The sequence below is a fragment of the Mercenaria mercenaria genome, unplaced genomic scaffold (assembly GCF_021730395.1).
Source record: "Mercenaria mercenaria strain notata unplaced genomic scaffold, MADL_Memer_1 contig_2122, whole genome shotgun sequence".
NCBI lineage: Eukaryota > Metazoa > Mollusca > Bivalvia > Venerida > Veneridae > Mercenaria > Mercenaria mercenaria.
Window position 1 is genome coordinate 51,402 of NW_026460161.1, and position 16,603 is coordinate 68,004.

Below are 16,603 nucleotides of genomic sequence, written 5' to 3' on the forward strand. Positions count from 1 at the left end.
TCGGCATTTTCGACCCTAACGGTACGCCATAGAGTTCTTAATATTATATTTATGAGTTCAACTTTCAAAAAGAAAGGATGTTAACCTTTATACACTAACAGGCATGTAATTACGATTGTTTCACCGGTAAACGAACATGTTTTACGAGTGAGGTTATAATAAATCAGGTTGGTGGGGTATAAACATTTTTCTATTCTATTTGCGAAGTTTCGAAGCGGAATGAAGCATTTTGGTGACTCTTCAACGTTTTTGAGATATAGAAAGGGAAAACGGTAAATACTACCGCCATCGGTTATAACAATAGACCTCTCCATGTTTCGATTTTTGTACATTTAATAATTATAGGTGGTGGGAGTTAGTGGAAAATTCATAATTATTTATGGGTAGTGGAGGAAAATAAAAAAATATGGGTGGTAGGGTTTTTCAAAAAGTGCCTTCCGATCCCCATATAATTTATTCTGGAACTGCCCTTAGAAAATAGAAAGATCTTGTGTCCACTCAAAAAAGGCATCATTTTCAATCGGATCTTCATGAGACTTTATGGTAATGTTTGTCTGACTTAAGGATGTACGAGCTTTTTTAAGGGTATCCGCCATTTTGAAGAAATGTTTCGTCGAATATTGCTTTCTAACAGAAGTTTTGCCAAAAATTAATGCTAAATAATTAAAATATGGTTAATAATGTACCATTTAACCAAATATATTATGCTTTTTGCGAAAATAAATTTTTCACCCTTATTTTTGGCTGGCATTTGTCTAAAATTGACGTAAGATTTACAATGGGGTAGGGGTAGGTAATTTCAAATATCTATTAAAGTAGATCAGGCATGATCAACAATTAGGTAAAATTTGTCGTCTTATCGGTAAAATTATCCCCCTTGAAATCACCTGGCAGTGCGATATCGATTTTTATCTGGTTGATATTTTCCAATAGAAACAAAGAAGGAAAAAAAGTTTGAACAAATATTGTTTTAATTAGAATGAACACACAATATTTATTATCCTATTGAAGTGTTCGTCATTCTTTTCTCTTTACAAAGATACAAAAAATATTTATCTAAAATGAAAAATTAATGCTTCCCTTGGCGATTAAAAAACATCACTATCAGTCTCTGTTTACGGCATATAGTTACTGAATAAAATAAGCAAAAACCTGTGATACGTATCTTATTCTTTTCCCTGTAGCCACTTTATTCATATCTTGAGAATATTTATTATCCTATTGAAGTATTCTACAGACAATAAACTTTTTATATATGTTTTTATTTTGAAATTATTTTAATGTCTTCTTGCTTCCCTAGACGTTTAAAAGTTGGTGATTTTTGTATTATTTCTTTATTTGCCGTGTCCGTGGTATTTCCGGACGCGTGCGGAAACGCACGAACTCGCCCGAAGTTTAGCTGCCGATGATACAGAAAATATGATTGTTACAACATAGTATTAAGTGATAATAACAGTGCGGGAATAATTTCAGTTATATTAAGGCGAACCATAGTTTTTGGGAATTACAAGCTTTCCGCAAAATAAATGTTACAGAGAAAGATGCTGACGTATCATGTTAATAAATAAAAAAATTAAGACATGATGCACGTTGCAACTATATATATTTCTTTCTAAATCACTGTCTCGTATTTTAAAGATTCGTTTAATTATACTTATACCCCTTAGTTTAAGTTTTAACCATAAATATGTTATAAAGAATTTATATAATGCAACATTTGAGTAAATTGTTTGCGGAGCCTTGAAACAGCCATATTAAAGCGCTTTTCGATAGTTGTTTATTACCAATTTGCAAGTTTGTTGCTTATCAACTCCTTTTTATTAGGGGATTAGGGACGATCAGGTCTTTTTATTACAAAGACAATAATCTTCTCGGTGACTGCGTAAGAGCATTTTGAAAATTGTTTGAAAAAGTTTGGTTTTGATATTTTTTCTGACTGATACATATAATGTTAAGCTATAAATAAAATAAAAGTTTTCAAGATAGCACTTTATATTATCTAGAAAATATAAATTAAAACAAAAAGAACAAAAAATACCAAAATTCACCACTTTTTAATAGTTTTTTTCTTAATAAATCTCTTAGATGCACGGTGACCCCAACTTTTGTTCTTTCCATTTTGAAGCATTTTTGTGTGTGTCATTAATGCTGCAAAATATTTTGAAAATCTTAACGTCAGAATTTTTTTGTAGATCTAAATACGTTTTTCCATTGAAAATAAAGTGGGTAGGGTAATTATGTCAACATGTAAAAATTAAAAAGATTTGTTAGTGACATATATGCTTATATAATACTGACATCACCATATATTCATATTAACCTGTAAGACCTGAAATCCCTGTAAGATTAAATAGGATATTATAAAGTACCAACATTTTTTCAATTTTACAAAATTTCAGAAATGCGTAAACAGTGGGTGAAGAAAATACCCTATAAAATTAAAACAAGTTCGGTGACCTATGTTTTTTTTCGGCTCTTGTTTGTCTTAGAAACTCATGTTCTTCAAGCTCACAGGGTATGAAAAAATTCTTAACGTTAGAAAAAATTCGCTCGTACATCCTTAAATGCTGGATACATGTTAACTTCGGTAAAAAAAACAAGATCACTAGGTCAAATCAAAACGATGTACGGTAAAACTTCATAGAATAATAACCCTTAATAGGTCTATTGTTTAAGTTTCAAGGTCACACTGACATTGAGAATGGACTTGGTTTCCGCTCAGTAACTAACGCACACTTTGGCCAACAGTTGTCAAACTTCACATGATAATTGTATATGTGCAGATGATGAATCCTTTTTTTGGAGGGGGGATCAGTAGGTCCAAAGGTCAAGGTCATAGTGAACGCGAAACTGAGATCGGTTTCCGTTCGGAAACGTATGAACCCTTCGACATCTTCAAACATTTTACGTTGACTGCCGGGGGTCAGTTAACGACCATTATTCATTCTTGAGTTAATATGTCCAAGGTCAAGACCACAATAACTTTTACACTGAAAACAGTTTCAGCTCAGTAACGCTTTTGAATACATTCACAAACTTTATAGGATAATTCCTCGTGGTCAGTAGATGACCCTTTCTTTTTGGTGGTTAGTAACTCGTGATGATCTAAGGGCTGAAAATGAGTCGACATGGATTATGGAGGACGCATTTGTTTTATATATATACATGTATTTTCTATTCATGCATATCGATCAATTCTAGAATTATTCTTGTCAGAAAGCGCTATGCCGATATCCAAATGAATTAACAGATATTTTCTATGTCAAACTTTTTCATGTAAGCGGGTAGTTCAGTATTCATTAGGTAGCAGTTGGTAGTTTCCAGCCACAGATTCGAATTGGCCAGGGTCAAAATCTGTCATTAGAGATAAAACCTTGAAGTGAAGGCTGTTTTGATGTTTGAAATATTTGTTGATGTGAGTTTGTGATTAACAAGTTTAAGAATGGTATGTTGCAGAAATTCTGGCAGATACGAATGTAAGCTTGATGGCATCATTTTCATATAACTGCTTGAAATGCATATGTACCACTATCAGCATTGAGCGTCTCGTGAACTGTCAAATGTCATATAGGCCTCACAGAGTTGAAAATAGTGAAAAAAGTAATCGGTAGACAGGTATTTTTGTCCAGCTCTGCAAGTAATACTTGAAACTGAGTACAGAATGCAAGTGGCCATTTGGCTCTATCATTTCCCCTAACATTTTAAGGGCCCAGTTGGAGATATTGCTAATTTGGGCTGAAATGTCATGTATTTTCGCGGGCTGAAATTATCTTTCAGGTGGCTTGTGGATTTAAAAATCTATGCTTTGTATGAAGTTTACTATGTATTTTATTTCTTCTTCAAGTAAGATGTAAACCGGTATCTTTTTATTTTCAGGTCTGCATCTCGTAAGATATCGGAAGCCGTCTGACTTGGCCACATCGCTCGGAAGTCCGAAGTACTAGAAAAAAACCGCCATCTGCTACCTTAAGACATTTGTGAATTTTTGTAAGTACTATTTCATGCTTTCTTTTGTGTTGTTCAAGCTCTCCAGTATGTGTTATTTAAAAATCCGAGCTGAATGGATTCATAACATAGACAGATGTTGTTTGATATGGTAGAAGTTAAGGGGAGGTAACTCTGATTTTACCGGGTAAGTAAATCTTATTTTTGTTTGTAGTGTAGGGTTTTCTTAAAATTTCTAGCGGGAAACACATTTCTTTAGTAGTTTATATCAAATTTAAAGGAAGAAGGACTATTTAAAGGAAGTATATGTGCAACTTTTTGGCATTTTGTAAATACATGGCTGTTTCACAAGGCTCGGAACTGGATTTTGTGGTGATATTTCTTTCGAAGATATTTCTCGAGTGGCAGGTATGATTTCAGTTCTTAGAAATTTCTATTGTGGCTTTATCGGTGTCAGGACATGACGACAGAAGAAAAGTGTAGAGAGTGGATACATCTTGGGTGCATTTAAGGTCCTGGAGTGAGGGAACATTTGCAGATATTTGTTTTTAATTAAGAGAAGATACGGTTTCTCGGAGATGTACTGGGAGATTGCTCGAATTCGTTAAAATAGGTAAGTTTGGCAACAACAACAACAACAACAACAACAAGTGCATTGTAAAATATTTATTTAAAGCTATTTTATACTTACTGTATGTAAGGTAATATGAAAAAGTACTTGTAAACAGGGGCGGCTTTTCCTGAGCTTGCGGATTTGAAGTACAGTTAGTCTTGGGTAAGTAAGCTGTGCTGCTTTTAATTCTGTTCCTCAAGTATGCAGGGCTGTGCACAATGCTAATACAGTACATTTATGGCCATCATGTAATAGTAGGTAAGTCTTTTTTTAATGTCAGAAAGATAGATGCAGTAAGAAATATGTGTGTAAAATGGGGCCAAATCCACAATATTGTAGACATTGTTTGGACATGTGCAATTTGCAAGAAGAACAAAGCATTGTTTAAATATTGGTAAGATTTTATTTGTCATAGATCATTTTCTTAGAATCAGGTGCCAGACAGTCCATGGAGATGCATGTCTTGGTCCTTAAGACATTTGTCAATTTTTGTAAGTACTATTTCATGCTTTCTTTTGTGTTGTTCAAGCTCTCCAGTATGTGTTATTTAAAAATCCGAGCTGAATGGATTCATAACATAGACAGATGTTGTTTGATATGGTAGAAGTTAAGGGGAGGTAACTCTGATTTTACCGGGTAAGTAAATCTTATTTTTGTTTGTAGTGTAGGGTTTTCTTAAAATTTCTAGCGGGAAACACATTTCTTTTGTAGTTTATATCAAATTTAAAGGAAGAAGGACTATTTAAAGGAAATATAGGTGCAACTTTTTGGCATTTTGTAAATACATGGCTGTTTCACAAGGCTCGGAACTGGATTTTGTGGTGATATTTCTTTCGAAGATATTTCTCGAGTGGCAGGTATGATTTTAGTTCTTACAAATTTCTATTGTGGCTTTATCGGTGTCAGGACATGACGACAGAAGAAAAGTGTAGAGAGTGGATACATCTTGGGTGCATTTAAGGTCCTGGAGTGAGGGAACATTTGCAGATATTTGTTTTTAATTAAGAGAAGATACGGTTTCTCGGAGATGTACTGGGAGATTGCTCGAATTCGTTAAAATAGGTAAGTTTGGCAACAACAACAACAACAACAACAACAAAAGTGCATTGTAAAATATTTATTTAAAGCTATTTTATACTTACTGTATGTAAGGTAATATGAAAAAGTACTTGTAAACAGGGGCGGCTTTTCCTGAGCTTGCGGACTTGAAGTACAGTTAGTCTTGGGTAAGTAAGCTGTGCTGCTTTTAATTCTGTTCCTCAAGTATGCAGGGCTGTGCACAATGCTAATACAGTACATTTATGGCCATCATGTAATAGTAGGTAAGTCTTTTTTTAATGTCAGAAAGATAGATGCAGTAAGAAATATGTGTGTAAAATGGGGCCAAATCCACAATATTGTAGACATTGTTTGGACATGTGCAATTTGCAAGAAGAACAAAGCATTGTTTAAATATTGGTAAGATTTTATTTGTCATAGATCATTTTCTTAGAATCAGGTGCCAGACAGTCCATGGAGATGCATGCCTTGGTCCTTAAGGTAGCAGTTGGTAGTTTCCAGCCACAGATTCGAATTGGCCAGGGTCAAAATCTGTCATTAGAGATAAAACCTTGAAGTGAAGGCTGTTTTGATGTTTGAAATATTTGTTGATGTGAGTTTGTGATTAACAAGTTTAAGAATGGTATGTTGCAGAAATTCTGGCAGATACGAATGTAAGCTTGATGGCATCATTTTCATATAACTGCTTGAAATGCATATGTACCACTATCAGCATTGAGCGTCTCGTGAACTGTCAAATGTCATATAGGCCTCACAGAGTTGAAAATAGTGAAAAAAGTAATCGGTAGACAGGTATTTTTGTCCAGCTCTGCAAGTAATACTTGAAACTGAGTACAGAATGCAAGTGGCCATTTGGCTCTATCATTTCCCCTAACATTTTAAGGCCAGTTGGAGATATTGCTAATTTGGGCTGAAATGTCATGTATTTTCGCGGGCTGAAATTATCTTTCAGGTGGCTTGTGGATTTAAAAATCTATGCTTTGTATGAAGTTTACTATGTATTTTATTTCTTCTTCAAGTAAGATGTAAACCGGTATCTTTTTTATTTTCAGGTCTGCATCTCGTAAGATATCGGAAGCCGTCTGACTTGGCCACATCGCTCGGAAGTCCGAAGTACTAGAAAAAACCGCCATCTGCTACCTTATTGAATGTACTGAAACTTTCCTTCCACATTCGTTTAACTGTAAATGTGCTCTTTTAATTGAATGACATGAACATTTAAATAATACCCGGAAAGCCTTCAGGCGATCGACGTTGGAAGTTGAGTGTGTATATCAGTTTTAGCTCGACTGCTATCCTATTCGACCCGGCGCCGGCGTTTTTTCCGCGTCCTCGCCTTGGTTAAAGTTGTTTACACTTTCTGTTTATCTTTGTTATTACTTGATGGATTTGCTTCAAACTTAAAATAGTTATTCCTTATCACCACCCACATCATATGGTACAAGGGTCATAACTCATGCACCAATATTAATTTTCATGAATTATACCCCTTTTTACTTAGAATTTCAGGCACTTTAATTTTATCTCAGTCACTGAATCGATTTGATTCGGACTTCCACAAAATCACCTACATCATATGACACAAGGTCCATAACTCTGGCATGATTTTCATGAACTATGTTCCTTTTTACTTAGAAATTTATGTTAATTTTGATGCATTTTAAAAATTGTTTATCATCATCGCCTACATCATTTGACACAATGAGCGTAGCTGTCACACCTGTTTTTTATGAGTTATCCCCCCTTTTACTAAACATTTCAGGTTATAGTTCCTATGAACTTTCACTCTATCTATTTTTAAACAAAACTGATTTGATTCAAACTTTAAATTTTTGTACCACATCACCACCCACATCATATGATACAAGGGCAATGGGGACTCCATTTTACAAAGGACCTTCATGAAATTTGACCAGAATGTTTGAGCGTATGCAGTCTAGGTCATGTTCAAATATTGGTCATCTGGGTTAAAAAACACTATGTCACCTGGTCAAATCAAAGAAAAACCTTTAGTACGTAATAGGGGCTGCATTTTACTGGATATTCATTAAATTTAATCAGAATGATAGCCTTGATGAAATCTTGGTCAAGTTCGAACATGGGCTATCTTGGGGTAAAAAACTAGGTCGCTAGGACAAATCAAAGAAAAACGTTGTGTATGCGATAGTGGCTGTATTTTTAGGCATATTAGTTTTCAACTGTCCGTCCGTTCGTTCGTTAGTTCGTTCGTCACAACGTTAACTTTTTGCATGAAGGCACTTCACTCGCGAACCACTGCACCCAGGACCTTCACAACTTTACATGCTGATAGTACTTACTGGGTACACTACCCCTACTGCCTTTGGGGTTACCAGGTCAAAGGTCAAGGTCACAGGGGCCTACGTTAACTTTTTGCATGAAGGCACTTTACCCGCGAACCACTGCACCCAGGACCTTCAAACCTCACATGCTGATAGTACTTATTGAGTACACCACCCCTACTGACTTTGAGGTCACCAGGTCAAAGGTCAAGGTCACAGGGGCCAACGTTAACTTTTTGCTTGAAGGCTCTTTACTCGCGAACCACTGCACACAGGACCTTCAAACTTCACATGCAAATAGTACTTATTAAGTACACCATCTCTACTGACTTTGGGGTCACCAGGTCAAAGGTCAAGGTCACAGGGGCCAACGTTAACTTTTTGCATGAAGGCACTTTACTCGCGAACCACTGCACCCAGGACCTTCAAACTTACCATGCTGATAGTACTTATTAAGTACTTCACTCCTACTGACTTTGGGGTCATCAGGTCAAAGGTCAAGGTCACAGGGGCCAACGTTAACTTTTTGCATGAAGGCACTTTACTCGCGAACCACTGCACCCAGGACCTTCAAACTTCACATGCTGATGGTACTTATTGAGTACACCACCCCTACTGACTTTGGGGTTAAAGGTCAAGGTGCTGCGGGGTCATTTGTCACCATTAGTGACAGCTCTTGCTCAATTGGGGTTCATGAAATTTGGTCAAAATAATTATCTTGATCAAATCTAGGTCAAGTTTGAATATAGGTCACCTTGGGGGAAAAGCTAGGTCACTAAGTCAAATCAAAGAAAAACCTTGTGTAAGCAACATGGACTGCATTTTTCACCCGATCTTCATGAAATTTGATCAGAATATTTGTCTTGATGCAATCTAAGTCAGCTTAGAATATGGGTTATCTGGGGTCAAAAACTAGGCTACCTGGTCAATCAAAGAAAAACCTTTTGTACGCAATAGGGGCTGCATTTTACACTGGATATTCATAAAATTTAGTCGGAATGGCTGCCTTGATGAAATCTAGGTCAAGTTTCAATATGGGTAATATGTGGTCAAAAACTAGGTCGCAAGGTCAAATCAAAGAACACCGGATCTTCATGAAATTTGATCACAATGCTTGTCTTGATGACTTCTAGGTCAGGTTTGAATCTGGATCATGTTGGATCAAAAACTAGGTCATCCAGTCAGATCAAAGGAAAAGCTTGATAACACTTTAGAGGTCACGTTTATGACCATATCTTCATGAAATTTGGTCAACATGTTTATATTGATGTTTAAAGTCTTGGTAGATTTCGAATGTGGGTCACGTGGGGCAAAAAACTAGGTTACTAGGTCAAATCAAAGGAAGTTTTTATACACTCTAGAGGTCACTTTTTTGCTCAATTCTGTCTGAAACTTTTTGTCAGAATATTTGTTTTTATGAAATCTTGGACAAACATGAATCTGGGTCATGTGGGGTCACTATGTCAAATCAGAGAAAATACCTGTTTACCCTCAAGATGTTTGGTCCAATTTTAATGAAAATTGTCAGAATATTTGTTTCAATGAAATCACTAGGTCAAACATGTTTATACTGTTATGGTGTGTTTCTCAGGTGAGTGACCTAGGGTCATCTTAGCCTTTATGTTTATGATTTTCTCACTGGTATGGACGCAGCTTTGTAGAAAGTTCAAATTTACTGTCCCTTGCCCCCATTTCCTTAATAATGTCATTAGACTTTAATGTCTGATAAAATTAATAGTTACTAGTATGTTATGATGCCATGACTTGTATATTGTGTAACATGTTATATATAAATCAAAACTAATAAAATGTATAGATTCAAGAATTGTATTCTGTTTATAACTGCAGTTTAAGAAATAATAAATAGCAGAATTAAGTTATTATGTATTAAGACAATGTTAACGATAGGTCAGTGAGTAGTGTCCTATACAAATGTTTAGTCCTAGCGTTCAAATAAAATGGCGTAAATAGTTATAGTAGGTACATTGTATGCACGGCATACACTGTAGATCGAGGTACCTGTTCGTAGTATAAACAGGGTATGCATAGCAGGTCTTTTCCTGGTAGATACGATGTATGAATTGCATCCCTTTTCGTAGTTTAAGTAGGGTATGCATTGCATACTTTTCGTAGTAAATACATGGTATGCAATGCATACCTTTTCGTAGTGTAAGTAGAGTATGCATAGCATACCTTTTCGTAGCAGATACATGGTATGCATTACATACCTTTTCCTAGTATAAGCAGGGTATGCATTGCATACCTTTTCCTAGTATAAGCAGGGTATGCATTGCATACCTTTTCCACTATAGTATAACTATGGTATGCATAGCATACCTTTTCGTAGCAGATAATTGGTATGCATTGCATACCTTTTCCTAATATAATCAGTAGTATAAACAGGGTATGCATTGCATACCTTTTCGTAGTATTTTCTATAAGCAGAGTATGCATATCATACCTTTTCATAGCAGATAAATAGTATGCATTGCATACCTTTTCCTAGTAAGCAGAGTACCTATTCGAAGAAGGATCAGGGTATGCATAGCATACCTTTTCGTAGTAGATACAGGGTGTGCATGGCATACACTGCGGTTAATATAAAACTATGATGAATACATGGTAATGCAGCTTATATGCAGACCTGTATCCAAACAAGACAAGTTTTTCAGAGGCATCATATTATTGCGGGTTTCATGTATTGTTACATGAAGACAGTTTAATAAAAGGTAAGGCCTCTGCAACATTTTACTTCAGCAATATGACTATTTAAATCAGATTATGGTTATTATCCGATAACCTTACTTCCAGTCCGTCCCGTTACTCTGGACCACATCATTTAACAAGGACGAGTGAAAAATCCATAAGTAATTTGTTTTAATGAGACACATGTTCCAGCTGCGAAATTGTGTCCACAGTTAAGGGTTTACATATGTGAGGTTGGACATTTTTTCTCAGATTGATAATAATTCTCAATCTATAAAATAGCTCGTTTCATGCCTATTTCAGGCTACAAATGCATAATTGAATAAAATAAAATATTTTTTCTTCCCTTAAAACAATCAATAACCAATATATATATAACAAATTACGCCCATTTCCCCCATACTTTATATAGCATTACGCCTCATTACGCCTCATTTTGCATCATTACTTCCATAAATATACATTACTGTGTTAAGGCACACCGTTGCTAATCGGATCCATCGGGTCTCCCTTTTAGCTATCCGTGGAAGCTATCGGTGAAAAGGTATAAATACCTAAATCATAGTTAAATGTGGAAATTACTCCCCTTGATCCATCTTCAGCGTGGAGGTTGACTAGGTAAACAGTTACAACAACAAACAAAACGTCAAAAGGAACGAATACAACAGATTGCAGCAGTAAGGCTGCAAAACAACAGCAGATTCGCTGCCTATAAAGACAGCAAAACTTTTGGACACCCAGCGTTCGTACAATCATGACAATCCTATTTAAAAACCAAGGCAGTGGCCGGGAGTGGCAAGCCCAGGCCAGGGTCTGGTAGCGGTTTGACATTTCCCGCATTGAGTGCACGCACGCATCAGGTCAAAGTCACAAATTAGCTATATAGCTAAATCTCAGCCTATATTATAGGCTAGAAATAGCTATAAAACCAATAACAATTGTTTTAACATATGGTGTATATTTAAATGTAAAATAATTATTATCCCATTATCCTGTGGTTTATGAGGGTGAAAACAGGGGGGAAAAAGGGACAATCACAAAAGAATGGAGATCTATGCAGTTTTAGTTTCAATGAATGTTGCGAATCTCTGCGGGATTAGTCATTTATAATTGTCTTATACTACGATGATTATCACAAGTGAAAAATTCAGTGATGATTTATCGCAAAGGAAGTGTCTAGGGGGTACGGATCCGTTACCTTAGAATCTAATTCTTGGAGGTTACGGATCCGTACCTCTAGACAAGACTGTTAGGGGTTTTCTAGGGGTACGGACCTCGTTTTTATAGCGATTAAGGGTAATTTTCAAATTTTGTTGAAAAACGAAATAACAAATAAACACTTCATCAGAATTCACCTTAAACTTCGGATCTAAATGGTGTACAGTTTAACAACAGTCATTCGATTTTTTTTACATTTCTTTGGAACGTAAATAACCGAGGAAACACCAAATAAAATCACGAGGATAAGAACTGGCAGAAAAAAAAGCGTAAAAAGATTAAACAAAATAATATTAATTATGTTGGGGAAAAAAACTATTTTTATTTGATTATTAATTCTAACTGTAGGGCATTTATGTTTTTCACACATTTGTAGCCGCCCGTTTACAAGATACAAGGGTCGTTTTCACAATATCAGTGCATTTATTAATGTCGCTTAATTTATTATTAAACAATCAGTTCGTGCCGATTATCATTATACCTTGTTACATAAACAAAATAAATAGGTGCACGTTATTATGTAACTTTTTTTTATTTTCTTTTTTTGCTAAAATTTCAAATTAAGGGATTGATTAATTCATCAATTTTCCTTGCTGTTATCAACAATTTATTTGGCAACAAACTAATCGGCATGGAATAAGTGTATTCATTGGAGTTCCTCGGTTATTTACGTTTTGAAAGAGAAGGTAAACAATCGGGGGGTAAACGATGGTTATCTCTAAAACCAATTATTAGATCCAAGTTTTTAAGTGAAAGACTTTAAAGTCTTACTTGTTATTTCATTTTTCAACAAAAATTTATGAATAAATAACCCAAATCTTAGAAAAAAATGGTGGTCCGTACCCTAGACACTTGCCTATCGCAAAAATACTGCAACAGTTATTGAAAATGTGATTACAAAAGATCATGGATTTGTGTTATTGTCTTTCATTTCTAAACCCTTTGGACGTAAATTATGGACCATTTTGCATCTTGTTTTCACATATTTTGCTTATTGGTTATTGGTACTGGTTTTATAGCTACTTCTAGATGTTTAGCTATATAGCTAATTTGTGGACTTTCCTGGGGACCTGACGCATTGAATGTTGCTAGTAAAACCTATGTTAAACCTAACCCTAAACTTTAGTCACTATTATAGTATGCTCACTACGGGCTACATCCCATAGGGGCGATTTATGTTGACTGTCGGAGCAGGTAGTCAAATAATATCAGAAGGTAGAATCGAAAATTCTAATCAATTTCAAAAAAAATAGAAATTATAATTTCTAATATTCTACCCATATTTAAAAAATTTTACATAAATTTTTTGGTTCTACCTGGGTCTCATTAAGTAGGACTAAGGATCGGTAACTTAACGGAATGAAAAAAAAATACATAAAGGATGTATTAAATCTTTGACGAATGTTTACTGTATGTGACTTAAAAATACTCACTTATAGAAGCATGTGTCGTTTAAATTTTCACACGGCAATCGAATCTGATCAAATACATCCATTATAGAAGCACGCATATGGAAGATTATGTGGACAAATGATACTCAATGCAGAAGCATGCTTTGATGATATTTCACGTAGCTATCTGTGACGATGTATGTGACGAAATAATACAGGTGACGCATGCGTTGTTAAATTTAACATGGTATATGGTGGATATATGTGATCAAATATAACCCATTTATAGAAGCACGCTCTGATGTATTTTTCACAAAGCTAATCTGTGACGATGTATGTGACCAAAATATACACATTGAGAAGCATGCACTGATGATATATTCACGTGGCTATCTGTGGACATTGTATTGTGAAAAACTATACTCCACTATAGAAAACCTGCACTGATGATATTTCAGGTTGCAATCTGTGACGATGTATGTGACTAAAAATACTCTCCATAAAAGCATGCGTTGTCTACATTTCACGCGGCTATCTTGTGATGATGTATGTGACCAATTATTACTTCATTCTAGGAAAGCATGCACTGTTATGTCAGCGGCTATCTGTGACTTTATTGAAGCATGCAGTGACATTTTTTCTCTTAGGTATCTGTAGGATTTGGATGGAGTACTCAGTTAATCGGATCCGATTCGATTATTAGGTGAATAACGGTTTCAATTTTGCAAAGCTGCGAATCGCTCTCAAACAATTAAACATCGCATAGTGTACTTTATCTTCATAAATTTCTTTGACCAGTAATTAGCCTACAGTACTATTTTCCGCCTAAACACATAGACTTTAACCATATTCAATTAGTCTTAGATTTGCTCATGGTATATCTACAAAATAATACTACCACAATAATTATGATCTTATCAATTAATTATTCACACTGCTTCCAAAAGATAAAGTCTGTAAATTCCTAATGAAGTCAAGCAGTTGGAAGTACCTTGATAAGGTTGTCAGTAAAGAAAAACAGCATTTCAATATATGGCGGGTGATGTTAATGGTTCGGATTCGATTTCTATCAAATGATTATCCGTGTTTCAAAAGTTTGAAATCGTCCCACCCCTAGTTTCTGTAACGACGTATATTAAATAATAATAAATTAAATATGCTCTACTTGTAGAATCTGGAATAGCCCTCTAGCTATGATATATCTTTTTACAAATTTTATTGAGTGAATGTAGTGAACTGAGCCAGTCTATATCTATGTCCAATATCAACATCAGTCTTGTGTGAATATCTCTAAAAATAGACGGGCTTTTGTCTCTATGAAATTGATTTGTAAAAAAGGGAAAATATAGAAAATATGTTTTTATCAGTCTAGTGGCTAGTCTAACTGAGTATTAAGCTCTGATGATATTTATTGTAGCTATTTCTCGACGATGTATGTGACTAAAAAAAAATAGGAAAAGTGAAAACATACTCTCAATAGAAGATGTGAGTTTACATTTCATACGCAGCTACTATAATGATATTTTTGATCAAAATTTACCCATTAAAGAAGCAGGCACTGATGATATTTCACATGGCTATCTGTGATGATGTATGTACCCCAAATAAACTCACTGAAGAAAGCATCGGGTTAATGATATTTCAAGTAGCTATTTGTTGACAATGTATGTGACTAAAATAAAGCTTGCAATGTATCATGCGGATATATAAATTTCACGCGGCTTCGTGACGCAGTTTGTGACCCAAAATACAGTCAAACCTGTGAAATCAAAGACCACTTCTTCGGAACGATGCAAAAAGTTGTCTGTGTTCAAAGGTGGGTCTTTATTCAGGGGGAAGGGTCACTTTCTCAGTTAGCACATTATCATGCTGATAAAAAGCTTCTTGCTTTCTTTATGTTCTATGTATTAATTCGTCCGGTGCAAACTTGCAAATTTTCAATCAAGCAGTACTTATTGTGTTTGCTTTAATGCAAAAGTCGTGAAAATTCAGCTGATTTCAAAAATTTTCATCCCGGAACGGTCCAGCTGGGTCGTTATTGGGGGGCAAATATGTCTCTTGGGAATCAGTAAGGCCGGTCGCGGTCGCCAGGTTGTCGCTATTCACGGCCCTTTTATGAGCATTTTTATACGGGGGACCAAAGACCGGTCGTTGTCGACAGGTGGTCGCTATTTCCGGGTGGTCGCTAGCACAAGTTTGACTGTACACCCATTAGAGAAGCCCACACTGAAGATATTTCACATGGCTATCTGTAAAGATGTATTTGACCAATCATACTCATATGTGACCAACCATACTCATTATAGAAGCCTCGGTAGCCTAGTGGTAGAGAGTCCGCTTCGAGTACAGGAGGTCGTGGGTTCGATCCCCGGCCACATCATATCAAAGAGGTAAAAAATGGTACTACTAGCTTCCTGGGGGGCCCCCCCATGGCGCAATCACTCACCACACACACACACCTACCACATTATAGAATGCCATGCACTGATGGTATTCCATGTGGCTGTCTGTGATGATATATGTGACCAAATATACCGATGTAGAAGAAAGATCTGTTGATATTTCACGCAGCAACTCCTGTTACGATGTATAGTGATGAAAATCATGCATTAGTTTATTACATGTATCAACGCGGCTATGCTGTAACAGGGTATGTGACTTAATTGGGCCCATTATGGGAAGCATGCAGTGAAATATTTCACTTCGCTAAATAGTTGGTATGTTTATGACAGGCAGTTTTTTATTTTTTTTAAGATTACAGTTATCTCGTGCGCAGACATCTTATCTTGAGCACACAAGTTTCTTACCTCCCTGCTTCGACATCTTTTTCTCGTGCACAACTACATCTTATCTTGAGTGCACAACTCTTATCTCGTGCACATGGCATCTTTACCTAGAGCGCACAGCTTCTTATCTCGAGCGCTCAAACATCTGTCTATATATATTAAGGCCATCGTGGGTATCGGTCATAAGTATGACTGTCATCATTTTTGCTTTTGTTATGTTTATTACCTTTTGCTTGAGGGTATGATTTTATAATTAAAACAAATTGAACAAAAAAGCCAACAAAAATCTGATGCTGACAATGTGCAATTTAATGCTATGAGTCAAACTGCGATTAGTAGCTACTGTAACATGCAGTAAGCATCACTAATTATGTTCTTTTAATTTTAAAGATAGGATGACCAATTATGTGCACCCCTCTCCCAAATGATGTGATAAACTTGTACTTGTGGGAAGTTTAAGTCTGAATTAAATAGGTGGGACACTAATTATCTACTTGTCGGTATGTTTTTACTAATGACCTAAGCTCACACAAAGGGCCCGAATATATAAATAAGATGTCGAGCGCTCGAGATAAGATGTCGTGC

General features: G+C 35.7%; 1 long non-coding RNA gene across 2 annotated transcripts; it reads left to right on the plus strand.

Annotated features, from left to right (window-relative positions):
- Positions 1-3,310: 3,310 nt before the first annotated feature.
- On the plus strand, positions 3,311-6,768 carry LOC128552185 (uncharacterized). Of its 2 annotated transcripts, none has more exons than XR_008368996.1 (3): positions 3,311-3,415; positions 3,877-3,987; positions 6,670-6,768. It is a non-coding gene; the product is annotated as an uncharacterized LOC128552185 (long non-coding RNA). The 2 variants fall into 2 exon arrangements; XR_008368997.1 differs by lacking the exon at positions 3,311-3,415 and adding an exon at positions 3,551-3,615.
- Positions 6,769-16,603: the final 9,835 nt, after the last annotated feature.